Raw genomic sequence first — 5,368 nt, 5'->3', positions numbered from 1 at the left:
CCCCCCACCCGCCCCGTCTCCCCAGCTCGTTCCTCCCTCTAGCTACCTGGCCCGCGCAAAAGCGCGGCGCGCACGCGCTCACCCACCCCTTTTTATTTTTACGCCGCCGCCGCGCCGACGTCGACGGGGGTGGGGAGGACCCCCCCTCCCCCCCGCAGAAGAAGAGGAGTAGAGAGGGTCGGCGAAGGAGATCGGCGGGTGGCCACGGGCTACTGAGCATGCCCGATACCCAGGCCCGGTGGGGAGGGGGGAGAAGAGGTGCGAGGACTTTTCCATTCCGGGCTTTGGCCGCCGCCCGGAAGAGCGCGGGGTCTGGTGGGGAGTGGGGGGGGGGGGGCGGGGAGGAGAAGGGGGCGGGCCGTAGGCCTGAAGTGATCTCGTGACGTGTCGGCGCGCCAAAGTCTTCGAGCTGGTACGCGTGCACGCGTGCCGATTGCTAAGCAGGAGCCGTGCCCCTGCCCTCACGGTGCCGGGGTGCAGTGAGGATCCCTCTGCGGCCTGCCCTGAACCCTAGCCTGGTGCAAATGCAGCTTCCTTCCCCCTCCCTTTTAGAAGGGGGAAATCAAATTTAAAAAGGAAATCTACGGTTGAATCCAAGTAGATACGAAGAATGGGAAGGTTCGGGAGGAAGATTTGCCACGCTCCTGGAATTTCCCGCAAATGCTTTTGGAGGGCGTAGCCAAATAAAGGAAGCCCGGGGTACAGGGAGGAGAGGTGCCTAGGATGCTCCACCACATTCTTCCTTGTACGAATTTGATATAGGTACAAAAATGCACATGTCTCTCTTTCGATTGTGTCCTGTTAAACATGTTTAACCCAGACAATGGAAGCTCCTTGAGGGGAGGGACTATTTATTTGTATCCCCAGCACGTAAGCCTCATGACCAAAAGCACATTATTAAAATATGCTTGTGGGCTGATTGCAATGACATTTTAATTTTTCATTTCAGTCTGGACAGCATGGAGTAGTGGGGAAAGTATTTATGGGATTAGTCTCCAAAACCTTGGATTTCCAATCCAATCCAAAAAAAACCATTTAAGTGCCTATTGTGATGCAATTAATAAAGAGAGTCTCTGCCCTCCTGGAGCTTACGATTTAGCGGGGGAGGGGAGCAGCCAACGGCATACAGTGCTGAAGTTGGAACCAGAGAGAGCAGCGGATGCAAAGTGGAGTGAGTTTAAAATCTTCTGACTTTTATAAAGGAAGGGATTGGGAAGTGTTTGGTTCTCCATCCCCTGGCCCTTCAGTTAGAGGGGAGAGGAGACTGAGGGAGGATTTGAGTCCCGGTTCTCCCTCTCCTACTTTCTGATACAAGACATTTCACCGGAGCTTTAGTTTCCGAAAGTGTAAAAAGGAGGTGATTATTGCCTTTTCCAGAGAGTTGTGAGAATCCTGAGATGACAAATGTGAATGTGCTCAAAACCCTATACAAATGTATACAAAAAACAGGCATCTGGAACGTCTGCCAAGCGTGATTTTTCCATAGAAACAATTTTATCCATAGTTCAACACCAATTCAACAAGCATTTATTAAGAGCAAAGTCTGCCCGACGGCAAAAAAGGAAAGCAGTCTCTGACCCCAAGCCTATATAATACCGAGGTAAACAACAAGTAAAGATAAGTACTGCACGAAATAGATAAAAAATATTTTCCCGGGACAAGATGCTCATTTGAGGGACTGGAGAAGGCTTCTTATGTAGGAGGCTATTCTTGTGCTGAGCCTTGAATAAAATGTGGAAGGAATTACAGGTGAGGAGGGAAGATGCCTGTCAACTGGGCATGTGGCTAAATAGATCCTGGTATATATACATAAAGGCATATTATTGCACTGAAAACAAAATGATGAGCATAAAGAATTGAGAAAAGGGAGAAGACTGAAATGAATTTATGTAGATTGGAATAAGCAAAACAAGAAGAATCTACACATTGACCACAATCAATGAAAAGAATCAGTCAACAAGCATTTATGAAGCCCCACCCTCCCCAACCCCGCCTGCTGGAATTAGCCAGGTAGGTGGCAAAGTGATTAGAGTGACAGTCCTGGAGTAAGGAAGACTCATCTTCCTAAATTCAGATCTGACTTCAGATACTTACTGGTTGTGTGACCCTGGGCAAGTCACTTAAGTCTGTTTGCCTCAGTTTCCTCATCTGTAAAATGAGCTGGATTAGGAAATGGCAAACCACTCCAGTGTCTTTGCCAAGAAAACCCCAAATGGGGTCAAACTTGAGGACCTACGTGGGGCCTTGAGGCCACAGGTTCCCCACCCCTCTGCGACCACTCAGAGCATCCTTTTCTGAGTGCTTTTCCAGCACTTGAGGAAAAATTGAAGAAACTTTGGATGTTTAACCAAGAAAGGGAAAATTTGTTAGGAACATTCATAGTTTTCAAATATTTGAAGAATTCTTATGCGTTGGTATAGATCCTAGCAGATAGTTGGCACAATAAATGTTTGTTCTTTGATTGACTGATGTGGAATAGGAGTTTAATTTATGCTGCTATGCCCTGAATGACTGAACTGGGACCAACAAGAGGAAGTTACAGGATTTTTTTAAATCCAGTTTTTCCTAAAGAAAGGGGTGCACTAAAGCCCTTTTCAAACTTTAACTGGTCACATCTGCATGTGAAAGGGCCAGGAATTCTCTTAGGCTGCAAGGAGAAACCTCATCCTAGGGCTTATCTTCTGTGTATGCCTTTTCTGTCTTATTCACCTAGATAGGAGAACTAAAAAGACAAACATTTGGGGAGCCCCAAATCCTGAACCTGTTCAGTAGTTACTGAACAAATGACTGTTGCCTGGCTTATATATTAACACTCGGGAATGGAAATTCAGCACCATTAGCTAGCTAGGGTGAGGTCTCTGGTGGAGAGACTCAAGCCAAGAGATCAGGGAAAGAAGTCCAAAGAAAAGGATTATGTTGAAAGCATTAAATAGCTGACAGGACTCTGCTCTTTATTCTTAAGAAAGAAAGAAAAAGAAAGAAAGAAAGAAAGAAAGAAAGAAAGAAAGAAAGAAAGAAAGAAAGAAAGAAAGAAAGAGAGAAAGAAGGAAAGAAAGAAAGAAAAGGTGGCCAGGTGGTACAGTGGCTAGGACACTTTGCCTGTAGACAGGAAGATCTGAACTCAGATCCAGCACGTTAGCTGTGTGATCTTGGGCAAATCAACAAACTTTTTTCTGCTTCAGTTTCCTCAACTATAAAATGGAGGAAATAATGCCTGCGTAGTAGGGTTGTTATGAGAAGAAATAACGTTTATAAATCACTTAACATAGTGCCTAGAAAACAGCAGGTGCTTCATAAATGCCATCAGTTCTTAAAAGGTTTGCTACCTGGGGATGAGATTCTCCTCCTGGGAAGATGAGAAGTCTCAGCAGTCAAAATTCTGAAGAGAAAGAGCAGGAGAGCTCTAGTTTCTGGAAGACAGTGTCTGCCTTTTTTTAAAGGAACAAGAAAAAACTACATGCTTTATTAAAGCTAAAAGAGCATGGCAGCACCTGCTCTTCTCTTGAAGAGCTAGCCAAGAGTGTCAGCTGGGCCAGAAGCTAGTAGAGACTCCGTGCCAAGCAGTGTCCAAGAGACACTCTAAGTCCGGTGGAGCAAAATCCAGCACAACAGAGTCTAGAAGTGGAAACTACAAGGTCAGCAGAGCAAAGTCAGGTGGTAACCACAAGACTAGCTGGGAGTATATTTCATCAGTGATTCCTTTCACATGTGGGTGGCACTAGGTGGCCGCTAAGGTCCTTTCTAACTCTCAAATTCTGTGACTGTGATTCTGTGAAGCAGACCTGGCAGAAGCACGACTTGCCCCTTCCATACAAAAACCTTTGCCACGTGTGTTGCCTATATGTGTACAGTGGCCATAAAACTTCCTATACATACACACACACACACACACATATATATATATATATATATATATATATATATATATATATATATATATATATATATACACATATATATATGCACTTTCCCCACTGAGGCTAAGTATTTGTGGTAGATTGTGGTAGGTTTGGGAGATGTGGTTTAATGCTACTTTTCTTGTTTTGTTATTTTTCATTAGCTGTCTTTGCTTTGAACCAATTGTGTCCTTTGGCTGACTATTCCATAAACAATACCAGTGAAAGTTCATGAGTTATGGTTTTGGGAAAATAGACCCATGAAGCACCTTAAACCTGAGAACCCAGCCTACATATGTGGATGATAAAATCATAATTTCAGAGCTAGAAGGGAACTTAGAAGTCAGCTGAAAATAATAATAATACATATTTATTGAATTGTTTGAGATTAGATAATGGAACCCATGAATATGTATTAAATAAATAAATAAATGCGCACGTGCCCAGAATAATTCCTCTTTTCTCAGCTTTCCTTTTAACATCCCCAATGAGTTTTAAATGCTGTAGAAAACCTGTTGAGCACTAAAATAATTGGAAGTACCTGCACTTCTTTATACTTCTGTAACTGATGCTGCCTGCACCTGTGGCATATCAAGTTAGCACCATTACAGAGTATATTATTTCCATAACAACCTGTATTCACAATCACGTAATCATGCTGTGCTTAATTCTGTGGTCTATATGAGATTTAGAACCATAATATAGATTTTAGCTAGATTAGAAAAGCATTACTATTAGAATGCAGAAGGCAGTCCACTAGGGAGTATTGGGTTTTCATTTAAAATTGTAAAATCATTTAGCATGTGAGGTATTGTTTTTAAAAATATTTTGTTTTCAAAATCATATTAAGCTAGCTACTAGTTTCCAAATATCTAAGCCCATAAGATTTGAAACAAATAACAATGAAAACATTAGCCAAAGTTTGTAGTAAGAATAACATGCCAAACTCTGAATGTCTGGTCTACCCGAGATTTATCTTATATGCTGTTTAGAAGAGTCTGACTGATTTTCCAAGTTTGGCCTTGATCCATGTCACATCATCAGAGTTTGCCATTGTGTTGTAAATAAATAAAATTTCTTCTATAAATTTTGTCTTCTGAATTATTATTGACCCCTGACTAGGAAGTAACATTCACATGAATTGTAAATTTTGCTGTGAACTGCATTCGGAAAATTGATTGTACCCTTTAAGTATTCACATTCCAGTTAGTGACTCATGAAAACAAACAGCGATCCTTGGATTTATCTGAGTGAAAAAGATGCAGTTTAGTTCCCACAATTAATAAAGACCAAATCATCTAAGAAGCTTAAAAAGAATAGGTTCAAAGTGGGGGGTTTTTTTGTTTGTTTTAACTGATAAAAGACCTTGGGTTACATTAAGGTACATGTCGGCAGATTTCACATCTTCCAGGAAGCCTGAATAACAGGGTGGTGGGTTGGAGTTTTGTTTTGGGTTTTTTTTTGTTTGTTTG

Source organism: Trichosurus vulpecula, chromosome 2 (assembly GCF_011100635.1).
Source record: "Trichosurus vulpecula isolate mTriVul1 chromosome 2, mTriVul1.pri, whole genome shotgun sequence".
Lineage (NCBI taxonomy): Eukaryota > Metazoa > Chordata > Mammalia > Diprotodontia > Phalangeridae > Trichosurus > Trichosurus vulpecula.
Note: the sequence above shows the minus strand (reverse complement) of the source record.